The 15,351-nt window shown below is 43.8% G+C and overlaps 1 long non-coding RNA gene across 1 annotated transcript in view; it reads right to left on the bottom strand.

Moving 5' to 3' along the window:
• Positions 1–15,351, bottom strand: part of LOC142655300 (uncharacterized) — a 55,488-nt gene that overhangs the window by 38,543 nt on the left and 1,594 nt on the right. The gene's annotated exons all lie outside the window — the stretch shown is intronic.

Genomic DNA, 15,351 nt, shown 5'->3' on the forward strand with positions numbered 1-15,351 from the left:
TACCTAACAGCATAGCTGTACTACTAGGGTCAGTTCACATGGCAGAATTTTTGTGGTGGATTCCACTGCAAAATTCTGCCTCCTATTCAGTTCAATGGGAGCCGGACACTTCTGCCAAGCAAAATCAGCTGTGTGAACTAGCCCTTAGTATTTTCTTATCACTAGCTTTCTGTACGGTGCCCGGTGTAAAAACAACAAATCCCAGAATGAAAATGACCAGGGCATGCTCTGTGCAGACTGTGGGTGGACGAGGATACAGGATCAGTACAAGATGAGCAATGTATTTACAAGGTTCTTCAACTTTTTATATAGATTCATAAATTCATTCTAATTTAACAAAAAAAAAAACTTTTACTGCCAAGTACCACGTGACTAAACGCTTGAATATTAGGCTGGAGTCCATATTAAATCCCTGAATCTTAGCTTTAAAATGATGCAGGCTCGTTTGACGCAGCAGAGCTGGTTGGCAAGCTTTGACCTGCTTTTGTGTGTCGGGAGGGAAGGAAGCTGCAAGTGAGAGCAGGAAGAATCTCTGCCCTGTACAGCTTTCCAGTGACCCTAGAGGGTGATACAGGAGTTATTCATTATTTTTTGATTTGTGTATATCAAACGCGTCAAAATTGTTGCGGCAGCAAAAGGGTTAAAGTTGGCCATAGTCAAAAGAACCACTTTTCTCCAACATCTATCGCTTCCACAAAAAAACTTTTTGTTTAAAAGATGCCTGGAGGCAGACCCCAGACACATCAGATTGCCTACAAATTCCAAACGAAAATCTAATCTGTTGATAATCTAATGTCTATGGTCATCTATAGGGTCTGTTCTCACCTGATTCTGTTGAAAGTATAACAAAAACTGGACGCAAATAGTAAAAGCAAATGTTACACCTGAAGCCGGTCCCACCATCTGGATCATTCTCTATCCGCAAGAGTGGGGAGCCCTACAAACTCTGGAGGACCCAGCATCAAACACTTGGCACCTTGAGTTCAATAGCCTCCATGCAATGCCTATATTCACATCTGCTGCAGGACTCATGAGGACTAACAGGCCCACTTCTGAGAGGGGTCGGACATGTTGAATTGGCAGTGGCCTTCGCTGTACTGAAAACATGCACGCCCGGCCTAGTGTGCGTGTCTATAGGGCAGTTGTTGGAAATAGCTGTCGGCCGACAGCAAAGTGTATGGATCGCTTTACTGCTATTCTGCAGCTTATCCATGTTTCCATTGCCTCAGGATATGACACAAAACCAATTTTTATTTATTGTAACCCAATGCATCAAAATAAACACCTTTGTGATCATGCAAATCCGGGATCAGCACAGATGGGGGGTAAAATGTATACCTATGTATTAAAGGGGTTGTCTGGGCATGGGGTGGTTTTTCATACTGCGACTCCTATTCAAGTGAATCAGAGCAGAGCTGGAGGACAGCCACTTATACAATGGTCGGAGCCTTCTACTTCCAGCACCGAACACTGCAAAAGTTTTGATGCCGGAGGTAGCCGCAACAGCTAATTGGTGCGGCTTCGGACCCCCACCGATCATATACTGATGACCTAACCTGTGGACCACATGCCCAGACAACCCATTTAAGTAAAAGGTGTAAAATGGTCATGACCAGTATTTTCCATCACACGAGCGTGGGAAAACTCAGGCGTGAAAAATGTGACCTTTTTCATTTCTGAGGTGCCCCCGTGCGGTCCTATTTTCATGGATCCACATAGACGACCCTGTGGAAGATAATAGGACAGATTCTATTTTTTTTAACGGCCATCATGCGGACGTATTCAATGCTGGTGTGAATAAGGCCTTAGACTGGGTTCTAATGAGAAAATGTCAACCTTTTTTGTTGTGCCATAATAAAACATGCAAACCCGCCTTTACACATAATGACCCACATTTAACTAAAGTGGCTTCATGTTAGCCAAGATCTAAGTTAAAAAGAACCTTTCAGCAGTTTTGAGGTCTCAAAACTGCTGACGGGGTGGTATAGGGAAGGGAGAGGGCATTTTAAGATTATCTTTTTCTCGGTCATGCTACTTGCATGATGTTAGATATCCCTGGCGTGCCAATCGCAAGTGCCACTGATTCGGGAATTGATGTGCGAGTGCCCCTGCAATGCATGCTTTAAGCCCCGTCCCTCTGCTCTGAACAGGGCCGGTTTCTACTTTATGTGGGCCCTTAGGCGACATAGTGTGCCCCTTTGCAGGGGAACCCACGGCGAAAATAAAATGGCAGTTTGTGCCCCCATATGGAAGTTATGCCACCAGATTGTGCCCCCATATATTTAGTGTCCTTTGTGGATAGTGCCACACAGCCCCCCTCCCAGGTAGCGTCACACAGCCTCCCTTGTATGTAGAGCCACACAGCCCCCCCCCCCCCCCCCCCGTAGTTAGCGCCCTTGGGGCTCCCTCTAGGAGTGGAATCCCCAGCCAGAGCGTTGCCGCAGCATTTGATCGCTGCTCCTGGGTGTCCGCCGTAAAATACAGCCGACACCCGCAGCATATGGAGCGCGCTCCAAACATCAACCCCCGCACCTGGACGTAATAGTACGTCTGGGTGCGCAAAGGGGTTGTGCGTGCACGGAACGTTTTTTCATTATATGACTGGTGAGGGTCCGACAGATCAGCTATTCCGGCTGCCTCCGGGCACCGGATGTCATGTCACTGTATGGAGTATTCGGTGCTGTAGCAGATGGCTCCGTACACTGCATAGCGGCCTTGCTCCAGAACAACAACTCTGGTCCTACTCACTTGAATACTGCAGTGCCTCAGCACGGCCGCTATACTGTGACCGGAGGTAGACGGAGCAGTTTATCGGTGCGGCGTCTCAGTTTCGGACCCCCACGATCATATACTGATGACCTATCCTGTGGATAGATCATCAGTATTAAAAAGCGCCAATGTAGGGGTCTGGTTTGGGGTTTGATGTCTTCTATACCACATCCTGCAATTTCTACTTGCGCCTCTGATAGTGTGTGTGGTACCCCTGTCCCAGCGTGCTCTGATCATTTACCAGGTCTGGATGACACTTTTCACAGAAGTTGTAAAAAAAATTTTTACTGCAACTCGGCCGGCATGTGTACTCTTACAGCTTATTTAGACGAACGTGATATACGTCCGTGCTACGCGCGTGATTTTCACGTGCCTCGCACGGGCCTATGTTACTCTATGGGGCCGTGCAGACTGTCCGTGAGTTTCACGCAGCGTGTGTCCGCTGCGTAAAACTCACGACATGTCCTATATTTCTGCGTTGTTCGCGCATCACGCACCCATTGAAGTAAATTGGTGCGTGAAAATCACGCACAGCACACGGTAGCACTTCCGTGTGACGCACGTGATTCGCGCAACAGCAGTAAAAACTATGAATGAAAACAGAAAAGCATCACATGCTTTTCTGTTTACAAACATCCAAACGGAGTGTCATAATGATGCAGCCACGCATCATGCAGCCACGCATCATACGGGGATGACACACGGAGCTGTTAAGTGCCTTTTGCGCGCGCAAAACGTACACACTCGTGTAAACCCGGCCTTACCCTAACTTTCACATGGAGCTGGTAAATGCTCAGTAGGCGCGATTTAAAAGCTTGGTATGGGGCCCAGAATTTTCTAGTTATGCCCGTGATCACAATCAATATTGAAGTTTGTATTGCCCAAAGCAACCAATTAAATTCTGTCAGGACGGAAAGAAATCAAGCATCTGATTGGTTGCTATAGACAGCACCTGTTTAAAAAAAAAATAATATTCCCCTCTTTGCCATTAAACCAATATTCTTAATCTCTGTGCTCGGAAACATTTTTCCTCCTATTCCCAGTATTCAATCCTATTAATTTTTACTAATGACAAGAATTCATTTTCTCTGACATTTTTTGCTGCGGTCGCCCTGGGGGGGTTCTATTAACATTCTGATTTTATTACCGGCTGCTATTGTCCCATCAAAAGGTAATTTCCTCTCCCTGAACTCATGGTCCTGGGTGACAAACGACCTCTGGAGATACGACCTTTGGGCAGAATTGTGATGTCTATTGGCATTCGCCTGCACGTCGGTTTTCACTTTCATTGTATGTAACGGACTTACATTTCTCAGCAAGATTTCAGGAACCAGTTCCTCCGCAGACTTGGACACATTTCCTCAAACCCTCTAGACGTTTACAGCGAACTTGTAATAAGATCTTTGTTTGTGGTGAACATTTTCTATTTTACTGTACATTTCTTTTAATACATATATTATTCCACATGAGAGGGCACAACTTCTATCCATATATTAGGTATTTGCATAATCGGTAATTCCATTATATATTTCTAGTATCAGGGTGACTCACTTTATACAGAATTCTCATAATAGATCACATTGTCCAGTTAGACAGCAGAATACAGGCAGAGGTTTGCAGCAGTCCTTATTATTCCTACTGTGCAGCAGACACAGGCTGCCCTAAAACAGCCGGTTTACAGAATGCAGGGAAGCCTGGTAGAATTTGACTCTACAGAGCAGTTCCGATATTAAAGTTTAACTAAACTTTTAAAAAACGTTTGACATGTCAGAAGTTGTGATATGTGGGGGTCCAAGCACTGAGACCCCAACCTATCGATAAAAACGAAGAGGCAGAAACACTCAGGTGAGTGCTGTGCTGCTTTGTTTCTGATCAGCTCCTCTTGGAAAGCCGAGTGAGCTGTGTAAGGGCTCAATAGAAAGTCTATGAGTCCGTACACCACTAGTTCTGCATTTCTGAGGAAAGCCGAAAAGAAACTAAGCGGCACAGCGCTCACCGAGCGCTTCTGCTGCTTCATTTTAGTGATCGGTGGGGGTCTCAGTGCTCGGAGCCCCACTGATCAAAACTTCTGACATGTCACTATGACATGGATGGCCATTCGTTATTTTAAATTAAATAATAATCTTATATTTTAGATGAAAGCTGTAGATGTTAATTGACAGCTTGGAATGCTGGGAGATTTCAGCTCTGAAGCTGTAGAATTGTGAATGCAGCTCTGGGGTATAATACAGGCTGTAACACTCAATCAGTGCAAGATAAGTCTGCAATGTATATTCTAAGATACTTTACCTTTTATGTAGATTAATACTACATGTAAAATGTTGAAAGATCATTTGATCTGGCCAAACCTCACTCAGACTGCGCTGCCGCCGTGTCATTTGCTACTTGGCTCCGCCCGCCCTACTCACTCGCATTTTGGAGCATGGTGGCGGCGGTCTGAGTGAGGTCATCGCAGAGTCGACTGCGTTACAGACTGACCGACACAAACCTGGAAAACCAGTTGCGAGTAGCAACATCATCAATACCGGCTAACATCACACGCCTCACCGAAGAGAAGTTCCAGCCATCACATCAGGGGTGAGTTAATTAAATGTTTGACCAAATATAGCAGGCAAATTTTAGGTTGATAATTTTGTATGGTCCGCGAATGATGTTATAAATATTCAAATGGCCCTTGGCAAAAAAAAGGTTCCCCCCCCCCCTGCTCTAGGCCATGATACCTGGGAACACATTCATATCATCTACTATCGGAAACCAATGGATTTTGTATCGGGTAATGTGTTCTATCTTCTGTCATGGTGTCCGCGGTTTTACCGGATACAATATTGCGGCATGCTGCGCTATTGTTACCGCTATTTTTGGCAGGATCTGCGACTAAGGCCCCTAACGGAGCCTTTAATGCAGATGTGAACAAGGCCTATATCATTTACCTTTCATTTGGGCTAACTTTAGCATGAATTGTGGGATATATGAACCAATAGAGATGATTAATGCCACTGAATACGTAGAGGTTATCACAACTTTTGAGATAATTCATCTGAAGGATCTGCCTTGGTTCTCGCGGAAACACACAATTTTTCATTAGGTAAGAGATGTCAGGGTAACACCACAACGACATCTAAAATAAACACTAAAAAAAAAAACACAGCAGAACTTATTCCTACAACCGCTTCTATGGAAAAGGAAATTCAATTTTTTTCACGGGGTTTCCTGTGCAGCATTCTTCTCCATGGTACTTTATTTGAACACTGCCCCTTTAAGTAAAGCCTCTTTATTGGCTCATTAGGTTTTCTTTAACATTTCTCACATTTCACTGATGTATTTGTTTATTCCTGTTGAAGATTGCCCATTTTTTTTCTTATACTTTGTATCTTTGGGTAACATAGCAGGTTATACGTTAAAGAGGCTCTGTCACCAGATTTTGCAACCCCTATCTGCTATTGCAGCAGATAGGCGCTGCAATGTAGATTACAGTAACGTTTTTATTTTTTAAAAACGAGCATTTTTGGCCAAGTTATGACCATTTTTGTAGTTATGCAAATGAGGCTTGCAAAAGTCCAAGTGGGTGTGTTTAAAAGTAAAAGTCCAAGTGGGTGTGTATTATGTGTGTACATCGGGGCGTTTTTAATACTTTCACTAGCTGGGCGCTCTGAAGAGAAGTAACATCCACTTCTCTTCAGAACGCCCAGCTTCTGACAGTGCAGATCTGTGACGTCACTCACAGGTCCTGCATCGTGACGGCCACATCGGCACCAGAGGCTACAGTTGATTCTGCAGCAGCATCAGCGTTTGCAGGTAAGTCGATCTTACCTGCAAACGCTGATGCTGCTGCAGAATCAACTGTAGCCTCTGGTGCCGATGTGGCCGTCACGATGCAGGACCTGTGAGTGACGTCACAGATCTGCACTGTCAGAAGCTGGGCGTTCTGAAGAGAAGAGGATGTTACTTCTCTTCAGAGCGCCCAGCTAGTGAAAGTATTAAAAACGCCCCGATGTACGCACATAATACACACCCACTTGGACTTTTACTTTTAAACACACCCACTTGGACTTTTGCAAGCCTCATTTGCATAACTACAAAAATGGTCATAACTTGGCCAAAAATGCTCGTTTTTTAAAAATAAAAACGTTACTGTAATCTACATTGCAGCGCCTATCTGCTGCAATAGCAGATAGGGGTTGCAAAATCTGGTGACAGAGCCTCTTTAACTGGGAAAATACTATGCATAATAACACGTACAGTTACCATGTTGTAGAGCTAGAGTACCCTTAAAGATTCAGCGCACGTAATGGACAATAAAAATTAGCAAAGATATTTTTCATAGATCATTTTCTTTTTGCTTTAAATCTAAGATCTAAAATTAAAAAAATGAAGCAGATTTGTGAATAGTCTTGATTCAAAGCCTCCTGCTGTATTGTGTACACAGCTCCTTTGCAAACCTATGTGGCTCTATGGTTAAGGACAACAAACAAAACCCTGTATAGTCCGGTCCTACAGTCATTTCCCCTTCCAACTGTCCCCTGCTTCTTGTTAATCCACTGGGTTTGATTGTAGTCTGTTACCATGGAGACAAAACAGTAGATTTTTAAAGGCTTTGTAAAGGATTAGAAAACCATGGCTGCTTTTTTCCAAAGCCAATCCAACCCTGGTCTATGTGTTGTGGACCTAAGAATAGCCATTGCTGAGATGAAACTTTCACATTAAGTTGGGAAAAAGAAAGAAATTGGGTAAAACATTAACACCAAGTCGAGGAGAGGACGGAGGTCATATGGAGTCCTTTAGCCTACATAGGCATGTGTGAGCCCAACCATCTTGTATGTAGAGCGTCGAGAACATACTGGATCCAATGCAATTCCCATATACGTTCGGAGCTGGCATTGGGCTGCAGCAAATGGGTCCATTAGAGTCGCCACAAATAACACAAGCCAAAAACTCCAGCGGCGCAGGAGGTATTTCTGTAGGGAAGGCAGGTGGAGCCAAGCAGGAGGACATTGCAAGTTGAAGCCCTCCCTTCGAGGATCTTAACATCTGAGGAGGAGTCACAGTCATGTGTAATTTGCAGGACTGACTTTGAGATTGGGGAGCGAGTCAAAGTGCTGCCATGTACCCATATCTACTATGAGGCTTGTATAGCCCAGTGGCTAGATCAGATGTCACGATCACGGTAACACACAAGTCGAGCCGGCTCAGAACTTAACTCTCCAGTATGACCAGTGAACCAACGATCAAGGACTTATATTCTGCACTTCTGTATTAAAGCGTGTTAATATCTAAACTTGCTGCTGCGGTAGAAGACAATAAAAGACGCAGGTCCATCAAGTTCTACCTTTCTCGATCAATTATACATTATTCATTGCTAGATAAGTTATAACCCTCAATGCCATTTGCCATTAGATAAGCATCTAGCCCTTTTTTGAATGCTGTTATTGTATCTGTCATTACTATCTCTTGGGGTAGGGCATTCCATGGTTTGACTACTCTAACTGTAAAGAACCCTTTCCTATATTGATGTCTGAATTGCCTTTCCTCCATACATAATGAATGTCTTCTGGTCCTTTGGAAAGTCCTTGGAAAGAATAAATCATGTTCTAGTTCGTTGTATTGACAACACATATTTATACATGTGAAGATCATCCCCTCCATACATATAAGATAATGATCAGCACCGTCTGTGGGATCGTACAAACAATACAGACTATACTGGCCAATCAGGGAGTCAGTTTTTAATAAACTGTATCCCTGGGGCTTGCGCAAAGTAGCGAATGATCGGCCTAATTTAACTAATCATGTCATGCACATATAGTTTCAACTGACCACAGTTAAAATTTTCCAACCTAGCCGATCACATTTTTGGCAGATCGTCTGCAGTCGGCCATCACAACATTTGCATAATTTTCCAAACGATGGTCGTCCGAAATGGCAAAGATCAGTCATTTCGGATGACTTTTATCTCATGTGCATGGCCAGATTTAGACATCTTTTTTTCCAAACGTAAAGGGGTTGTCCGGGCGGGGGGCAGTTTTCATACTGATGACCTATCCACAGGAAAGTGGCGAGAGAATTAAAAAGTTGCAAATTTAAGTGCAACTATGGCATGTGCCAAAGTTTGCAACTTTTTTTACTCAAGAAAACTATTGTAAATCTTTAATTATATTCCCCCAATGACTTTGATCCTTCTGTCAGAGGTATACGTCAGGAGCGCTTCCTGACGTATACCTCTGACGAAAGGCTCTAACTTATGTCACTGTATAGGCATACAGTGGCATATGTCGCCCATAGGCTTCAATTGTAAAACAAAACTAAAATTAAATTTTCATAATTTGTAGAAGGGTAATTGGAAAAGGGAGGATCCTGCAAGGCGCTGCTGCGTGGCTGCTTGTGAAATATTTGGCCAATATTTCACAAGCAGCCACGCAGCAGCGCCTTGCAGGATCCTCCCTTTTCAAATTACCCTTCTACATCCTAACAAGCGGTGACCGTATGGTTTACCGGTTTGGATCCTGGCAGCAGCATTTGTGGATTTTCTGATTACCTTATCCAAGCACTACCTGGGTGAGCATAATTTACTACTGACATTTCACCCAAACCTAATTGATCTGCACTATGTGGCGCCGTGCCTTTTGTTTTTATGTTCATTTTCATAATTTAACCTTTATTTATTCACAGTGGTCCTGAAAGAAAATGTTAAATTGTGTGTGCCATTAAATTATGTTCATTTCGATATATAATATTGAAGCAAATACAAAAAAAACGGTACTCTAGATTCCACAAAAGGAAGCCGAGTTATGTATAAAATATATATTTATACAGTGTACAAACAAGAGTATATATCAATAGACCTGCTTATAGACATGAACCCAAAGGTGGCGAATCTACAGAAGACAACCTCAAAACAAAGAATGTCACAATCCACAATAGGGACCAATCTATCACCACAAGTGATCACAGCAGAAGTACAGACAGAACCCCGTAATGGGATAAATATACAGAGGGAACTACACTGCCAAAAAAAGAGAATACGTAAAAGAAATAGAGAAAGCTCTAAGTCCAACCACAAAATAAGAAAAACTAAAACAAATGTAACACATACCTGGGAGTACAAAAATATGTAAGAAAATGATGTCTAAGGAAATACTACATGAAAAATCGTATAGAACCAAGATCTACAAATATTTCTAGTTACAGACTCACAGACTTGAAAGTAAAATCGGAAAAATATCCAAGACAGCAGTGGTGAAATTGACGCTTTTAAAAAAAATCTGTAGAAACATCCACGTGAATTGAAACCGTTGCAACATGTCTCAAACAGTCTAACACCCAAAGAGAAGTACCACAACATGATCGTGGAATCACCATTTACCCGGCCGACATTGAAGGGGAAATCCTGGTGTTGGGCACTACCAAGTACAATGGGTGTAAACGTCACTTAGCAGACGCATCTACATAGGAAAAATTGAGCAAGGATTCTATATATAATTTTTTGTGCAATTGGTTGAAATGTGTCAGAAAGAGCTTCATAAAGGAGTTTATTTTAGGTACACAAATACAGTAACCGATCTTCTATTGTTTCCCTAAGGTACATAAAGACCCAACTAACACTCAAGGTAGACCCATAGTCTCCGAAATCAATTAATTTACATTAAATCTATCACAGTATATACATTTTTACAACCCTAAGTAAAGAACAAACCCACTTATCTGAAGGACACAACTCAGATCATTCAAATAATTGAAAACTTAGAGTAGCAACCAAATTAGATTTTAGGAACTTTAGATATTAGTTTCTTGAATACCATTATTAACCATAACCAAGGGATACAAGCAGTTTGTTCGATGCTTGAACAATGTGAAGACGTGAAAATAGAGCAGATAGACTTTATTTTGGAGGGTATTCAGTCTATTTTCTCACATAATTATTTTGATTATGGAGCACAGTTTCTTCAACAGAGGTCAGGCACCGCAATGGGCGCCAGAATCACCCCCAACTGCATCAATTTATTTATGGCCTATTGGAAATAGGTTAGCATCCTTCCGAAACTGAGGAATGGACTAGTGGCTATGGCAACACTACACAGATTTTATTATTTTTATTGGGAAAAATCAAAAATTTAATTGGAACAATTCATGTTAATTTGTTTAACCTACAATTCACTCCACACATTAGAGAGCATTCTGTAGCATTTCTACACTTACTGCTTACAACTAATGACTCTAGACTACTTTGTAATTTATTTTGTAAACCAAGTAATGGATTAATTCTTGATTCTAGATTAATTCTACATTGGTTAAATGTACACTTCAGCCAAATTAGAAGACTTAGGCTATATGCACACGTTGCGTATTTTGCTGTGGAAAATAGGCACCAAAACCTAAGCAATACGCAGGAAATTCACAGGTATTGTGCGTTTTTCAATGCGCTTTTAGTGCGTTTTTTACGTTTTGCTACGTTTTTCGGCGTATTTTCATGCAGTGGGTTTTGGTGCGATTTTCCACATAATTAGGAAGATACAATTCGCAAGCGGTAATGCAAGATAAATTGACATGCTGCTGACGTCTAAAAAAAAAATGCACTGCAGGTCAATTTCCGTCCCAAACAAATACTGCAGCGTGTACATGGGATTTCCTGGAATATCATTGACTATGCTGGTACTGTATTATGCTGTGGATTTTTCATGCATCGTGTACATTGACCCTTAAAAGTAACTGCACACTGAAATTTGGGTTGGAGGCTAGTTTGCTGACTACACAAATCCTAGAGAAGAAATATCCAATGGATGTGGTAACGAGAGCCTTAGAAAAAGCGCACACTCTAGATAAACCCTCATTCTTTCAACCACAAGATCTGAAAAAGGAAGTTACCAATAATGTTAAACTGGTATCACCATTTAGGGAATTGTCCACACACAACGGAATTGCTGCAGAAAATTTCTGCAGCAATTTAGTTGAAAAATTCAGACAGTCCGCTGCGGCAAAAACGCGCCCATTTCCTGTGATTTTTACGGCAAAAAATGGTGTGTAAATTGCTGCACTTTTCACAATGCCGGGAGATGGTGACATCTCCTCTGAAAAACGCAGCAATTCTGGCCACTTTCCGAAGCAGGAATTTACATGCTGTGGTCCGAAAAATACGCACTGCAGGTGAATTTCTGCTCTGAATATTTACGCAGCATGTGGATGAGATTTGCTGAATCTCATCCACTATGCTGCTACCGTATTCTGCTGCGTTTTTCCCGTCAGAAAAAACGCGGCAATTCTGCAGCGTGTGGATGAGCCCTTAATGTACAGCATAAATAAGTGAGAAACAATACAGGAACGCTGGCATTTGGTCTGTCAAGAAAAACTTTTCACGTCCGAGGTGCACCTGCGCGAAACACATTATCACGTATCACTCATAGACTAGTCTATGGAGGGATACGTGATAACGCAAGAAAATAGGACATTTCCTATTTTTCCACGGACCCTTCACACGCTCCGTTGAAACAACGGCCGTGTGAACGGCCCTATTGAAATACATGAGTCCGTGTAACGGCCGTTGTTTTAATGGCCGTCACACGGACGAGTTACACGCTCGTCTGAATGAGCCCTTAGGGTCTTTATTACCTTAATTTTCCCACATTGTATATACAATGGCTCCGAATTTAGGATTAAAAGTAGAACCAACAAAACGTTTTGGTTGGCTTGATAAATCCGCCAAGATCCTGAAGGGTATATACAGTATTTTAAAAGTAAACGCAGACTTTTATAAAACTCGCAATATTAGGTCTTGGGAAAGGACTCTAGAGACGACTTTTGAAGAGGCCCAATGGCGGAAAGCCTATCAACTAATTCACAGTTCTTTACAATGTAGCTCTCATGTGGAAGCGGCTCTTAAAACTAATCTACAATGGTATTATACCCCAGACAGACTGCACCAAATGTATCAGAATGTTTCAGATGTTTGTTGGAGGGGCTGCGGTCAGAAAGGCACTGTGCTACATGTACTGTGGGATTGTCCTGTTATACATAGCTACTGGAAACGGGTATTTACTTTATTAGAATCTTTGTTTTACTTCTGGATTCCTACATCCCCCATTTAGCGTTACTTTTTTTTACATATCGACGATGATCCTCCCAGATTTAGAATTTTGACTTCCAAAATTTTGGTAACGGCAAAGCTGGTCGTGACTAGACATTGGAAGAGTGCTGATACACCTATCTTGGAATAACTGTTATTGTTAATCAACACCTCTTATGCGTATGAAAAAATAATAGTGTCACGTTGGGTTCGTGGCAGCTGGCCAATAGGGTGCAGGTCACAGTCCGGAGTTCGTATAATGTACCTGTGGCAGCTCGGACAGTAGCAAGGCGGCAGGCTCGGTTGGGACTAGGCAGCGGGAAGAAGTCAGGCGTGGAGCAGCAGGACAGGCATAGATACAGCATGACTACAGCACAGCACGGCACTAGACAAGGATAGCACGGGATACAGGAACAGGGAACACTGGAACTGGAAAACACTAGGAGACCATTTGCTTAGACAAACTAGGATATGACAAACAACGTTCAGGCAAGGATCAGAAGGGCAGAGGCCTTCTTATAGTCCAGGATATCATGTTAGTTGATGATGATGATGATTGTTTTCATGTGCGCATGCTGGCCCTTTAAGAGCGGGCACGAGCGTGCGCGCCCACCCTACGGGACACAGCGGACCGGAGCGGAAGTGAGCGCTCGCTTCTCCTAGGAAGGAGATGGGGACCAGCGCTCACAGATCCATGGCTGCGGGAGTCGGGAGGTAAGTAAACCAGACGGCCAGCGGCCATGGGCGCTACAGTATCCCCCCTCTTCTTGGGGCCAGAGCGAGAGAGCATTGAGGTTCTCCTCTGGCTCCCAGGACCTCTCTTCAGGACCAAATCCCCTCCAATCCACCAAATAAAAAGTTTTTCCTCTCACTTTCTTGGTGTCCAAGATCTCCTTAACCTCGAAGGTGTCTGAAGGACTGCTGGAGGCAGCCGTAGGGCTAGGAGTCTTGGTAAAGCGGTTCAGAAGCACTGGTTTCAGGAGAGAGACATAGAAAGAGTTGGGGAACTTGAGGGTAGGAGGCAGCCGAAGCTTGTAGGCGACAGGGTTGATCGGCTGCAGGATCTCTAAGGGTCCAAGGAACCTGGGAGCAAATTTGTATGATGGCACCTTCAAACGAATATACCTGGAGGACAGCCAGACCTTCGTGCCAGGAAGAAACTGAGGAGCATTACACAGGCCAAAGGGCATTACTAGATATTCATAGTGTCCGTCACGGGTGTTAAATGCCGTCTTCCATTCGTCACCCCGGCGAATCCGGATTAGGTTGTAAGCCCCATGCAAGTCTAGTTTGGAAAAAATCTTGGCACCACGTATACGATCGAACAGCTCAGAGATCAGTGGCAACGGATACTTATTTTTAACCATGATTTGGTTGAGACCCCGGTAGTCAATACAAGGACGCAGGGAGCCATCCTTCTTTTTGACGAAGTAGAACCCGGCTCCTGCCAGGGAGGAATACTTCCGTATGGAGCCCCTCTCCAAGTACTCTTTAATATAGGCGGACATGGACAGAGTCTCTGGCAAGGAGAGAGGATATACCCAACCACGGGGAAGGGATGCACCAGAAATCAGCTCGATAGGACAGTCATACGCTCTATGTGGGGGCAGTGTTTCCGCCTCCCTTTTGCTGAAGACGTCCGAAAATGCAGCATAATGAACAGGCAATCCTGCCAATGACCGAGGCAGAGGAGGCTGAGCCGAACTAATCTGCACCAGGCATCGGCTGTGACACTTGGGGCCCCACTGGAGAACCTCTCCAGAGTTCCAGTACATGACTGGGGCATGTAGTTGGAGCCAAGGCAGGCCCAGCAACACGCAGAGACCTGATGCGTTTTCCCACCGGACACTATGGTCATGGGTATGGACAATTTAGACGGTAGTCCTTCTCTGCCCAAGGTTGTCTCTCCTACCAACCCTAGGCTTTGGGGCTTTTGTGGACACAGACGGACAAGATGGCCTCCATAAAGACAGAGTCCCGAAGTGCGTCTGCGTTGTCTCTCCTGTGTAGATAGCATACATTGGTCCATCCTCACAGACTCCTTACGAGGATCGGCATCTGAGGACAGCAGGGGTTGCTGCAAGGTAGGGACCAGACTAGACCAGAAAAGTCTAAGGCCCCCTGCACATGGCTGTAGCTGTAATCATGGTCCATGATTATGGGCACGACCGGCCGTGGACAGTCACCCGCAGGCTGTGCTCCCATTATAAAGTGTGGGAGCACGGTCCATAAAATCAAAAAATAGTACGTCCTATTTTTTGCAGATCATTTCTATGGCCCGGACACCTTCCCGTAAATATACGGAAACGTGTTACGGCCGTGTGCGTGGGGCCTTAGCCAGCGGCTGCAGTGCACTGGACAGTCACTATCTGGTGGTGCACAAGTAGCCCCCCTGACATGTTTCACTACAATTGTAGCGTCTTCAGGGGTATTATCGATCAGATTTAAGGCTTCGTTCACATCTGTGTCGGGGCTCCGTTGATGGGTTCCGTCGGAGCTTTCCATCAGAGGAACCCATGAGCGGAATC

The sequence above is a fragment of the Rhinoderma darwinii genome, chromosome 6 (assembly GCF_050947455.1).
Source record: "Rhinoderma darwinii isolate aRhiDar2 chromosome 6, aRhiDar2.hap1, whole genome shotgun sequence".
NCBI classification, from domain to species: Eukaryota; Metazoa; Chordata; class Amphibia; order Anura; family Rhinodermatidae; genus Rhinoderma; species Rhinoderma darwinii.